General features: G+C 46.0%; 1 long non-coding RNA gene across 1 annotated transcript in view; it reads right to left on the reverse strand.

Moving 5' to 3' along the window:
• The window catches only part of LOC126079374 (uncharacterized), a 30,781-nt gene extending 18,410 nt beyond the window's left edge, over positions 1-12,371 (reverse strand). The window contains exons 1-2 of the long non-coding RNA XR_007518203.1: positions 12,023-12,371; positions 11,148-11,244 (exon numbers count right to left, since the gene is read on the reverse strand). This is a non-coding gene — a long non-coding RNA (uncharacterized LOC126079374). The remainder of the gene's footprint in view (positions 1-11,147; positions 11,245-12,022) is intronic.
• Positions 12,372-13,989: the final 1,618 nt, after the last annotated feature.

Below are 13,989 nucleotides of genomic sequence, written 5' to 3' on the forward strand. Positions count from 1 at the left end.
AGCTGGAGATGGAAAACCAAAAGGGAAGAACACACTTGGCGTTTCTCAAGCTGAAAGAACTGAAGAAAAAATTCAAGCCCTGAGTTGTAATAGTGAAGGATTCTATGGGGAAAATATTAAATCATGCAGGAACCATCAAAAGTAGATGGAAGGAATACACAGAGTCATTATATCAAAAAGAATTAGTCGATGTTCAACCATTTCAAGAGGGGGCATAGGATCAGGAACCGATGGTACTGAAGGAAGAAGTCCAAGCTGCTCTGAAGGCATTGGTGAAAAACAAGGCTCCAGGAATTGATGGAATATCAATTGAGATGTTTCAACAGACAGATGCAGCGCTGGAGGTGCTCACTCGTCTGTGCCAAGAAATATGGAAGACAGCTTCCTGGCCAACTGACTGGAAAAGATCCATATTTATGCCTATTCCCAAGAAAGGTGATCCAACTGAATGTGCAAATTATAGAACAATATCATTAATATCACACACAAGCATACTTCTGCTGAAGATCATTCAAAAATGGCTGCAGCAGTATATTGACAGGGAACTGCCAGAAATTCAGGCAGGTTTCAGAAGAGGACATGGAACCAAGGATATCATTGCTGATGTCAGATGGATCCTGGCTGAAAGCAGAGAATACCAGAAGGATGTTTACCTGTGTTTTATTGATTATGCAAAGGCATTCGACTGTCTGGATCATAACAAATTATGGATAACACTGCGAAGAATAAGAATTCCAGAACACTTAATTGTGGTCATGAGGAAACTTTACATAGATCAAGAGGTGGTCGTTCGGACAGAACAAGGGGATACTGATTGGTTGAAAGTCAGGAAAGGTGTGCATCAGAGTTGTATTCTTTCACCATACCTATTCAATCTGCATGCTGAGCAAATAATCCGAGAAGCTGGACTATATGAAGAAGAACGGGGCATCAGGATTGGAGGAAGACTCATTAACAATCTGCGTTATGCAGATGACACAACCTTGCTTGCTGGAAGTGAAGAGGACTTGAAGCACTTACTAATGAAGATCAGAGACCACAGCCTTCAGTATGGATTGCATCTCAACATTAAAAAAAAACAAAAATCCTCACAACTGGACCAATGAGCAACATCATGATAAAGGGAGAAAAGATTGAAGTTGTCAAGGATTTCATTTTACTTGGATCTGAGATCAACACCCATGGAAGCAGGAGTGAAGAAATCAAGAGTTGCATTGCATTGGGTAAATCTTCTGCAAAGGACCCCTTTAAAGTGTTGAAGAGCAAAGATGTCCCCTTGAAGACTAAGGTGCGCCTGATCCAAGCCATGGTATTTTCAATCGCATCATATGCATGTGAAAGCTGGACAATGAATAAGGAAGACCAAAGAAGAATTGATGCCTTTGAATTGTGGTTAAATATTGAATATACCATGGACTGCCAAAAGAATGAACAAATCTGTCTTCGAAGAAGTACAGCCAGAATTCTCCTTAGAGGCAAGGATGGCGAGACAGCGTCTTTCATGCTTTGGACACGTTGTCAGGAGGGATCAGTCCCTGAAGAAGGACGTCATGCTTGGCAGAGTACAGGGTCAGCGGAAAAGAGGAAGACCCTCAACGAGGTGGATTGACACAGTGGCTGCAACAATGAGCTCAAGCATAACAACGATTGTAAGGATGGCTCAGGACCGGGCAGTGTTCTGTTCTGTTGTGCATAGGGTCGCTATGAGTCGGAACGAACTTGACGGCACCTAACAACAACAAGAACAACAACAGCTGTTCGCTTGACCTGTAGTTCTTCCAATTATACAGATGAAGTAAATATTTAGTAGGTTTTTTGTCTATTTCACTCCTAGGGACACAATGACTAAGTAACCAATGCTGTAAGTCTGTGGGAGTCAGTTACTGCTTTGACTTCACTGTTCTTTATTAACCAGACTCACCAGGTCTTTATCTATCGAGTGCGGCTACTTGGCCTCTACCTCCATGGAGTCCAGTCAGCTCCATTTGTAGTTAGGTGTCTTAACTCAGTTAGGGCAGTTCCCACTGTCAACTTTGACTTACATAAAATAGCAATCACAGTAGTCTTCAAAGATGCTGAGGCTCCCTTCACAAATTTGTTCCTCACCATTGTGGTAAAAGGTGTGTCTTCTGGGCACACCTGAGAAATCCACTCTAACATGGCAATTTCCCTAAGCCCTTGGATACCTTCTTCTACAGAACACTAAGACAGGTCTGATACTTCACCTTGATTTAGTGTAGGCTGCAGCATAGTCCATGCTTCAGTGACCCAAGCAAATGAACTATTAGATCCTTACCTAATCTCTTGAGCTGAAACATTGAATGAAGAATCTGTGTTTAGTGGCCCCATATCAATAAACTCAGACTGATCCATCTTTATGTTCTTTGTACCATTATCCCACACCCTTAATAGCCATCCCCACACGTATTTCCCAGGTTTCTATTTGTATATGTTAGAAATTTCAAGCAGTTCTTTTGCAATGTAGTATACCTCCTCCTGGGTCACACTTTGTATTTTACCTTTTGGTGCTCACTGGGACTTAAGTCTAGTTATAGGTCTGGAAGCCAAAATTGATGGTTGGGGTGTGTTTTTGAACTTTCAGCATGATCTTTATGGCATCTGCCTCCGGTGATGCCCCAGGCAATGACTCAGACAAAGGCTCTTCAAACACAGCTAGGTTAATCTCATCAGATGGGGGTGGAAAAGCTAATGGTTTTGCTGGGGAGTATGGCTTAGCAGACAAAGATGGAGTAATCCCTTCAGATGGGTGTGAGAGCACTGGTTCTGTTCACAGGAGTGACTGAAAGGAATTTAGTGGCTCAATGTCCCCAGCTTCCTGATTATCTGTTTCTATGTCCTCATTCCAAGTTTTAGGGTCCCATTCCTTCCCAATTAAAGCCCTCACTTTAACTTCAGACACACTTGAGGTTGGGAATTGAGTTAGTGTTGTAATTCAGCCGCTCTCACGACAATATTTTGGGTTTGGTTTTTGGCCATATAAGCTCTGTTACTAGAAGAAATAAGGCTTTCTTTCAAGGCACAAATGGAAACTTTGAGGTTGTTTATGTGACATTTGAGCTTTGACTCTGAGACCCTGAGCTTATCTCTTTCTTTCACCACTTTGTCTAGTGAAATTAGGACCAATCAAAAAGCTTCCTTATACTTCTCATTAAGACAAAATTGTAGAAAGATACCAAACATGTAATCTCCCTGAGCCTTGCTTCTCACCAACACCTGATCTACTGGTGGTGATATTTTGCATATATGTATTGCCAGCTCACACCATGGATTACCAGTGCCCTCTTTACTGCTGGAAGTAGAGTCATCAACATCTTTAAGACTAACCACATTCAAGAACCAATATAGAAAACTCAGCCTTTCAATTTTGTTTCTCTAGAACCACTCTCTGTACCAAACGCCTTAGGCTAGGTTCTCTAGAGAAGCAAAACCGGTAAAGGGTATAAATATATAGAGAGAGAGATTTAAATCAAGGGAATGGCTCACATAATTGTAGAGGCTGGAACATCCCCAGTCTGTGGATCAGGCTGGAGACTTCTGATTCATGTAGCCACAGGGGCTGGCGAACCCAAGATTGGCAGGTCAGAGAGCAGGGCTCTTTCTCACAGGCTGTGAAGACCGACAAACCCCAAGATTGGCAGGCAAGACAGCAGGTAAGCTGCTAGCTCAAGTCCCAAAAACGAGGTCAAATAAACAGGAGCCAGCTGCAGGATCCATAGCAAGAAAAAGCCCATGAACCTTGTAAGAAAGTCCACTTATATTTGATGCAGGCCATACCCCCAAGGAAACTCCCTTTCAACTATTGGCTACTCACAGCAGATCCCATCATGGAGGTAATCACATTATATCAAATCTCATCACGGAAGTGATCATATCATCATACCACTGCCAAACTACATCATAACTGTCAAACCACTGAGAATCATGCCTTAATGATCACAAGGCACCTGCTGTGTTAAGACTGGTGTGTCATAGCAGCTGACTCCACAACATCATTTTCCTGGTTACATGTGTTACAGCATCGATTTTTCAGTGGCAACTCTGTGCCACACAGCAGTTCCAGAAAGAATTCTACCAATAGACCTTGAGCTCTGATGAGCAGGATTAGGCACACGCAGTTCCACTAACAGCTAAATTTAGAGACTTACACAGTCAGGTGATTTGGACAATAAAATATACAATTTGTTTTCTTGTCTGCCCCATATTACTGCTATGAGTATCAAAGATGCTATACTTGAAGAAAGAAGCTGGAGATAAAAACCGGTGAGTATTCTTGAATTTGTACTTAACATATGAATTTGGAGAAAGGTAGTATTTCAAGCCTTCTCACTCTGAGGGATGGAGCAAATACTGAAATTGGGGAAGACAGAGGCTCTACCACATGCTTCCCAAACAGATTCCTGGCCCCAGCAGTGAATGGACTGAATTACAGAGTGGAAGTGTATCCATATTTACTTTTTTGATTGCATTCTTTGGTTCATTTTCAATCATTTATTTTGAGTACTTGCACTGTCCTCGGTATTTAGGTGTGAAGAAATGATGAAGGAAAAGAACTGAACAGAAATTTTCAGTGTGGCTTAAAAAGACAAAGTAAAATATTATAATGAAATGTGCAAAAACCTGATGCTTAGCATTTCTTAAGCTGAAAGAACTGAAAAAAAAATTCAAGACTTGAGTTGCAATATTGAGAGATTCCATGGGAAAAATAGTGAATGACTCAGGAAACATAAAAGGAGATGAACGGAATGCAGGGTCACTGTACCAAAAAGAATTGGTTGATGTTCAACAATTTCAGGAGGTAGTGTATGTTCAAGAACTGTTGGTATTGAAGGAAAAAGTCCAAGCTGCACTGAAGGCATTGGCAAAAAACAAGGCTCCAGGAACTGATGAAATACCAACTGAGAAGTTTCAATAAACGAATGCAACTCTGGAAGGGCTCACTTTCTACGCCAAGAAATTTGGAAGACAGCCACCTGACCAACCTACTGGAAGAGATCCATATTTGAGCCCATTCCACAGAAAGGTGATCCAACAGAATGCAGAAATTATCAAGCAATATTATACACAAGTAAAATTTTGCTGAAGATAATTCAAAAGCTGTTGCAGCAGTACATTGACAGGGAACTGCCAGAAATTCAAGTGGAATTCTGAAGAGGATTTGGAGCATCGTCGCTGATGTCAGATAGATCCTGGCTGAAAGCAGAGAATACCAGAAAGATGTTTACCTGTGTTTTATTGGCTATGCAAAGGCATTCAACTCTGTGGATTGTAACAAATTATGGATAACATTGTGAAGAATGGGAATTCAAGTACACTTAGTTGTGTCCATGAGGAACCTGTAACATTGACCAAGAGGCAGTCATTTGAACAGAACAAGGGAACAGTGCATGGTTTAAAATCAGGGAAGGTGTGCATCAGGGTTACATCCTTTCACTATACTTATTCAATCTGTATGCGGAACAAATAATCAGAGAAGCTGGACTATATGAAGAAGGACATGGCATCAGGATTGGTGGAAGACTCATTAACAACCTGCAATATGCAGATGACACAACCTTTCTTGCTGAAGAGGTCTGGAAGCACTCACTGATGAAGACCAAAGACTACAGCCTTCAGTACGGATTACACCACAACATAAAGAAAACAAAAATCCTCACAACTGGACCAATAAGCAACATCATGATAAATGGAAAAAATATTGAAGTTGTCAAGGATTTCATTTTACTTGGATCTACAGTCAACGCCCATGGAAGCAGCAGTCAAGAGATCAAAGGAGGTATTGCATTGGGGAAATCTGCTGCAAAAGACCTCTTTAAAGTGTTAAAAAGCAAAGATACCACTTTGAGGACTAAGGTGTGCCTGACTCAAGTCATGGTATTTTTGGTCACCCCCTATGCATGCGAAAACTAGCCAATGAATAAGGAGGATCAAGGAAGAATTGATGCATTTGAATTATGGGGTTGGTAAGAATACTGAATATACCATGGACTTCTGGAAGAGTGAACAAATCTGTCTTCGAAGAAGTACAGCCAGAATGCTTCCTAGAAGCGAAGATGGCAAGACTTTGTCTCACATACTTTGGACATGCTGTCAGGAGGGACCAGTCCCTGGAGAAAGACATCATGCTTGGTAAAGCAAAGGGTCAGCGAAAAAGAGGAAGACCCTCAACAAGATGGATTGACACAGTGGCTGCAAGACTGAGCTCAAACAAAGCAAAAATTGTGAGGATGGTGCAGGACTGGGCAGTGTTTCATTCTGTTGTACATAGGGTTGCTATAAGTCGGAACCATCTGGACGGCACCTAACAACAACAAGGTATTATACAAGGCACTGAGATACAAATGTAAACATGATAATCCTCCCACCTTCTCCATTGTACACAGTTTGGTGGAGGTACTGAACAGAAACAATTAACTATAATACAGTAAAATAAGTGCCCTTATGTGGTCACTATTGAGATGAAATGATAATTAATGCAGTAGATAGAGGGAGGTTCCCAGAAGAGGAGACGTTTCTTCTGGATCTTGAAAGATGAGTAGAACTGGTCAAGAGGATAAGGTAGAAGGGTTTCTTATGTAGAGGGATCAGCATGAACACGGCACAGAGGAATGAAGCTGCATGGGGTATCAGCATGGCAAAACACAAGGTGTGGGGTAAAGAGGAGGGAAGCAAGCTGGTTTTTCCAGCCTCACTTTGCCTAATTCATGTTTTCCATTTCTGGGTTTCAATCCTGCAGTAACTAAAAACTGATGAGAAATACAAATTTTTGTTTATTCTTGTTCAGAGAAAAGTTGAAAATAATGAATGAGCAAATGAAAGAAACATATACAAGAGGGCCTCAGCCTTTTCAGTCAAGAAACATAAGTCACAGCCATCCTGGGAGGAAAAGGAGAGAAGAGCTTCTATCATTATTGCAACCTCAGTTCTTCCGAGTCCCATCTTCTCCTGGGCAGGGGCCCGGGGACACTGCTTCTGCTATAGCATCCGTCCCTCTGTCTGCTCCCTCAGCAGCCCAGTTCCAAGCACTGTCCCCTGTACCCTCCTCTTTCCCCAGTAGTGGCCAGTGTTCCTGGTGCTGCCGCCTCTGTGCCCAGGCCCCTGTGTCTGAGCCTTGGGTGCTGACACCACCCTGCCACATCCTAGCTCCTGGTCCCTGGACCCTTAGCAGCCCCAGCAGAGGCAGGGCTGGGGGGCTGTACTTTGGTGCTAAACATCTCTTCCCCTTTTGCAGGAGCAGCTGCTTCTCTACCTTTCTCACTCTTTGGTGCCCATAAAGGACCCAGAAGAATCTAGCGCCTCCACCATGAAAAGTAATACGCATACCTGGTGTTGAGCTCAGAAAGTAATATGCATATCTGCTGTTGAGCTGAGATTGCATGGCAGTCCTGAGCTTGGCTGGAGGGCTTGCTCAGCAGGCTGGGTTTAGGTTTCAATGTGAAGGTGGAAATTAGCCTGAATGATCCTGACCAAAGTGGCCAGAGGGTGAGTAAGAATTAATGTCTTAGAGAGCAACAAGGGCCAGGGCAGGAAAGTAAATTCGGTTGAAAGCCAGAGGCAGAGAAAAAGGCTTGGATCACGGCTTGGATGGGGAATGAGTGAAAGAGGCTGAGACAGTCACCCTCATTTGCCCTCAGCTGCTTCACTAGTTGTCAGTTGTGTGCCATTGGTGTGTCATATTGGCTCACACATGAAGCGCTGGTCCTCCCCCTTCTCGGGGGAGCCAGAGACTGCCCTGACTTTGCCCAAGGAGAGACCCATTTAGTGAGACACAAATGCTCCTTCCCTTCCCTTCGCCCTTTCCTCAGCACCAGGTCTTACAAGGAAAACCTTCCTCAACCAAGAGGCTCCTAGTGTGAAACAGAAGCTTTTGCAATTTACATCTGTATTTTACCCTCCCTTAGCCCTTAGCCAGGAGATGTGACTTCAAGCCTGCTGTGAGTAGACAGTTTCACAGGCAACTTGGGAGAGATGAGAGGGGTTGAGGCCTTAGCAGAGGAAGAGAGTAGAGGGGGCTGAGAGGGAGGAACGGAGCTAGGAGAGAGAAGTCAGCTTTGGCACATGAACTTAGAATGGACATCATGCTAAGGCTATTTCACCGTGTTTTGGGGCAGTATTGAAAAAATATTTACTTAGCTATGATGTAGTCGTCTCCACTAGGGGTGGTTTTAATACTTCCTCCTATATTGGAAATTGCCCTTGTTACACTGGGGTAGGGTCCCAATGGCCAGGTCTGTACTATGTGACTCTGTCCCCATGGCTGTAGCCATTCTTGGTCTATGGCAGACACCTGACTCAAGAGGGCTAATTAAATCTCTTCACAGCTCAACCACCAGTGATTGGTATAGGAATCAGCCTCTGACCCAAGCCAGGCCAGAGCCCCTGCTCAGAGCAGAGAGAAATATGCCAATCCCTCTCTGTGGTGGCAGGTGGGTCGTGAGTGAGGCCAGGAAGCTATGTTTTCAGCCACAACAAGTAGTCCAGTCTGCAGTGGGGAAAGTTGACGCCAGCATGCAGAAAGAGCCAGAGAAGCAGACACTGAATCCTGGTTTCAGCTGTAGCCGACTGAGGCCCATTCTCAGGGTTTCCCTCCCATTCTTCCAGGTTAGTTTTTTTTTGAAATACTCAATTATACTTCTAATTAACTTCCCCCTCCTGCTTTTCTTTCTTGAAGTAATTGGTTTGTTTTCTGTTTCTTGCACCATGTACTAAGCCTTCTCACTTACACAGATGACCAACTGAGTAGGTTAAATTAATGTGATCCAAAGCTTTGTTCATCCTGAGGCCTCCAATTACTCTGAAACCTTGCATCACAGTGGTACCCAAGAGAAGTCGTGTCAATAGGGACTGTTTTGCCCCCAGCCCCGAAGGGAAGCTCCTTTACCAAAACCGGAATCTCCTTTTCCAGGGAAATCTCAGTCCATTTATGCAAAACTCAGTATGTGTCTCTAGGAATCCATCGTTCAAGGGAGCGTATGAGACCCAGAATCCTAGGCATTTTCCTGGAGTGTCTTTGGAGAACATCTATTTTTAGATTCTGCACATGACCTAGTGTCTTCCTGTAGTAATCTTAATACCTGCAATAAAGCAAAACCCACTTCTAAACATGCAGACAAGGACACTGCAGCCGCCTACCTAGACTACTCCATACTCCTTGACTCATGTCAACTCTTCCAAGATGGGCAGCTGGCCAGGGCTCAGCATTTCCTCCTGAAATCCTCTTTGTAGGAGGAGAACTCATGGTTAAGCAACTATGGACATTAAAGGGAAAATAGGATTATAAATGCTTTTACTTTTGCCAACTTGTTGAATAAAAGGAATGTTTGGAACATTTTAATGCATCTTTTAATAATAATGAGTGCCGTTCAAGTTTCTTTTTCTATCCAGGGGAGAGGCAGCATCTGCTGGACTTAATATAGATGCTGCCATTTCACATAGGGTATGGTGCTTTAGTGAAGGGAGAGCGCAGGTTAGGGTATAGGAAGTTCAATTTTGGACGTGCTGTGGTTAAAGGTCCCTGGGGTCACACTGGTGGCAATACTCAGTGGGCAATCAGCTGTACGTCAAACAAATTTGACATTTGGGTGTTTGTTGAAACCTGGGGTGTGAATGAGAATTTGTAAAATAAGAGAAGTAAGCTCAGTATAGAACCCTGGGAGAGATGGAGGAAAAGGAAGTAGTGAGGCAGAGGGAGAAAGAGCATCCAAGGAGATAGAAGAAAATGAGGGCTGCCTGGTGTCTTGGCAGCCCCAGAAGTTAATTTCAAGAATGAGGAAGTGGTCAACGTAGAGAAAAGGACTAATAAGGACTGAAGTGCCTCCCTAGTTTAGCAACAAGGAAGTCTCTGGAGACATTGGCAAGAGTATTTTAGGCATAGTTACATAGTGTTGCTCTAACACAAATACAGCACACTGTGAGAAAATAAGTTTTCTTACAGTTTGTTGTATGTGTTACAGCAGCAGAAGTCTAAATTTAAGGAGTGACTCTGGGGGAGGTCCGTCTTTGTCTATTTCAGCTTCTAGTAGCTGCCAGAAATCCTTGACATTCCTGGGTTTGTCTATTCATCTGCCACCGTCATGGTCAGATAGAGCCTGTCTTCAATCCTGTGTCTAATCTGCACTTTTATACCTCAGAAGTGATTATGTTTAGGACATACCCTACACTAATATGCCCTTATTAACACAACAAAGAAAATCCTATTTCCAAACAGGATGACATCCACAGGTATAGGAGTTAAGATTCCAACACATATTTTGGGGGGACACAATTCAATCCATAACAAGCGATGTAACAGAGAAAGACTCCAGATGCCAAGAGGTTGAAGTTGGAGACCTTGGTGCCAGTTCACAGAGGAATGGGATCCCCTATTTCCCTGACTCCCTGCACCAACTGCTCACTGGCATGTGATGAAAAGAAGGTGGAAGGATAATGGGGCAAAGGACCATGGAGATATAAAAGGGAGAGCTGCAAGAACAGGGGTACATTTGGAGAATGGATTTTGTTAGAGTGGAGCAGTTCTATGTGGAGACACGGCCCAGAGTGTGGCCAACGGGATGGGGGACCAAGTGGTGAGAAAGGTAAAGGTCATTGGAGACAATGGGGGTCAAGAGTTGTCAAATGTGTTATCCACAGGGACATTAATTCACTCAGAATGGTGGAAATATTTCCCCTGGGACGCCTGTGAGTCAGGGGCCAAAGTCTTCAGTGAATCTTGGGGAGGTGGGAAGACAGCGGTACCAAAGAGCTTAAAAGAAGAATGATGGTCCAGAAGAAGTAGTGGCAGGTGGAAGGGTGCTGACCACCCTCCTTGTGGAAGGTGGTCTATGGGAATGAGTTGGCTTCGCTCAAGAGGTCAGCAATTGAAGCAATGCCTTCAGCTAGATTTCAGTCAAGCTAGAAGGTGGAGAAGGAGCCTTGGTGGGGCAATGGTTAAGTGCTAGGCTGTTAACCTTAAGGGTTGGTGGTCTGAACTCAGCAGCAGCTCTGCGGGAGAAAAGACCTGGTGATCCGCTCCTATAAAGATTACAGCCTAAAAAGGGGCTGTTTTACTGTGTCATAACTATGGTGCTATGAGTCAGAACTGACTGGAAGGCAGTGTTCTTTTTGGGACATATATATATATATATACTCACACGCAGTGGTTAAGAACTTCCACGGCTAACCAAAGGGTGGGCAGTCCGAATCCATGAGCTGCTCCTTGGAAGCCCTGTGGGGCAGTTCTCCTCTGTCCTGTAGGGTCGCAATGAGTCAGAATCAACTCGAGGGCAACTTTAAAAAATATATATATATGTACATTCAGAGGGAAAAAGAGAGTGGGGAGAGGGGAGGGAGACAGAAGGAGAGTTAGCTCTGTTCAGTCTCATTTCCTTTTGATGATCTCAGTTTTTATTTTTGGCTCCGGTCTAAGCCCCAGCCCAACAGTGAGCACTGAACAGCTTGACCCCTGCAGGCGGCCGCCGTTTCTCGGGACCAGGGAAGCCTCCAGCAGGGCTGCGGGTCCTCGCCCACCGTGGCACGGTGGACTTGCCCCTCTGCCAGCAGTGCCGGACGGGAAAGCTGGGGATTCGGGCCCCCCTCTGCCCGGCCTCCTTCTGTTCAGGTCTCCAGCTTCCTGGGCCCCACGTCGCTAGCACCCGGTAGAGCCTGGCCTGTACTCTGCCAAGGAATGGGGTCTGCCCCATCCGGCTCTGCCTTTCACCAGCCGGGTCCCGGGGCAGCGGCCCCACCACGCTGCCTGTCCAGCGCTGCTGCCTCAGCGGCCCTCGGTTCCGGACATCTGAGCGCAATTCCGCTGATAGGCTCTGAGCGCTGATTTTCCAACTAAGCCAGAAACTGTCTCTGGGCCCGCATATTTTTCCCTGCACCCCCCGCACCTGTTCCCTGCCCTCTCAGCACGTCACTCCACTGTATCCCCTCCGAACAAGGGGCTCACTGTTGAATGTGCCTTTAAAGCAGACAGGGTTCAAACAAGAAAAATATTTTGTTTATTCAACAGATATTCACATACCTACTGTGTGCCAGATACTGTTGTCTGATGAGTCGCGGACTGAGCCAGCCTGGGCGCTAGAACTGGGTCTGGTTGCCCAAGTCGTTATCAGGTTAAGAGCATCTTGGGGTGGGGGAGAGGAGAGGGCAGAGGGTACCGTTCCGGAGACGTCAGTGCTGGGGGCCAAATCGGCTGGGCTATGCGCCCCTCCCCTCGCTATCTCCCCATTAATCTGCGGGCCATGGGGCCGAAGTTACCCAGGGGCGCACAGCCTTGTGTCCGGCCCGGCCACGGCGGCCCGGCACTGCGCGCCCCTCAGGCTCAGGAAGCCGGTGACTTTCCCCCAGGCAGAGCCATGCACACTGGTGGGGCCCGGCGCGCCCAGGAGAGGGAGCTCACGGGCAGGGCATTTCGCGGGGGTTGCCGCCGAGGGTGACCCGGCCACCACGCCTGGGCCTCTCCGGGCCCCACCCAGGGGCGCTTACCCGGAGCGACCTCAATGGGTGCGCCTCGCACTACAGCACACGCTCTTGGCTTTTTGGAAACGCTTTGTGAATTTGCGTCTGGAAAACCCCGACAAAATTAGAGACTAAAACTTAAATACACGTGAGGCAAGCAGCGGCTGCAGCGTTTCCGTGAAAAAACCCCGAAAAGCCGGGGCTCCGGCGGGGTCTCGGAGAGTCAGAAGTCGCAATCCGAAGTCGCGCTCCCTCTAGTGGCTGGATCCTCGGGCAGGGCGCTGTCCACTGGGGCAGTTAGTGGCTCAGGCGGCCCTGTGCCTCCTGCTGGCCTCCCGCGGGGCTGAGGACCCTGCGCAGCAGAAGCCGACAGGGCCCAGCCTCGGGCACTTGGAAGACAGCCTCACCCAGCATGGAAGAGAAAGCCACAGGCATAGAGGACCCCAGGGAGATTAAAAACAAGAACTAATGCCGTCGAGTCGATTCCGACTCATAGCGACCCTATGGGACAGAGTAGAACTGCCCCATAGAGTTTCCAAGGAGCGCTTTAGACCCCTTTTAATACTATCCTTGGACCTCTACAGGTATTTTCTATCCCTCTAGGGAGACATACGTAACGGCAACAAAAAAGTCTGTGAATTCTGTATTCTTTCAAACGATTTGTACTTATTTACCACAATTCTATCAACCCGTTGACCCGTTGCCGTCAAGTCGATCCCAACTCATAGCGACCCTATAGGGCAGGGTAGAACTGCCCCATAGGGTTTCCAAGGAGCGCCTGGTGGGTTCAAACTGCTGTCTTTTGGTTAGCAACTGTAGCTCTTAAACTCTACACCGCCGGGGTCTCCAGCCTATCAACACACTTGAAAAATTACGTACACATCGTCTACACGTTATGCAAGGCGTATTTTTTTCAGGCCCAGCAGGGATTCTTACTTAATAGGGGTTAGCTGCACAACTGGGAGTGGGTAGGATTACGGAGTTCCATGAAACTTAAGACAATTTTTCAAATTTTGGGGCTTATATGAATTTGGGGGGAAGTTCTGTAGCTTTTATGATTACCAAAGAGTTCATAACCTTAGTGTGATTAAGAAATGCTGGTCTAAAGACAACATTGAGTGGTGTGTTTATAGATTCAGAACCCATTGCACTAACACTGAGGCCCCCTGAAGACCCAAAGCCCACGGATCTGGACCCCTGCCGGAGAGTATGGCTCTCCAGTGAGGGCGACTAGAGTCTAGGCTTGACTCTCCCTCTTTACAGAAGATTCCCACCACCCCACCAGAACTCCAGGAGCACTGACTGGTTTCGTTTTAGAGTCAAGTTAGGTTCAAGTAGGTTTACTTCTGCATTTCTCTTTGAGCTTAAATAGAAATAACTCTGGTGGGTTTTCCCCCCAGGTTAGTCATGCAAGCTCTCTATGCTTCAGGTACCACTGGGTTTCAGCCTCTGGGGCAGCCCTTCTGCACAGGCCTGGCCCGGGACCCCTCAGCCATCCGTTTGGAGTCTTTGGGGAAATTTGGGTGCTGA

The sequence above is a fragment of the Elephas maximus genome, chromosome 7 (assembly GCF_024166365.1).
Source record: "Elephas maximus indicus isolate mEleMax1 chromosome 7, mEleMax1 primary haplotype, whole genome shotgun sequence".
NCBI classification, from domain to species: Eukaryota; Metazoa; Chordata; class Mammalia; order Proboscidea; family Elephantidae; genus Elephas; species Elephas maximus.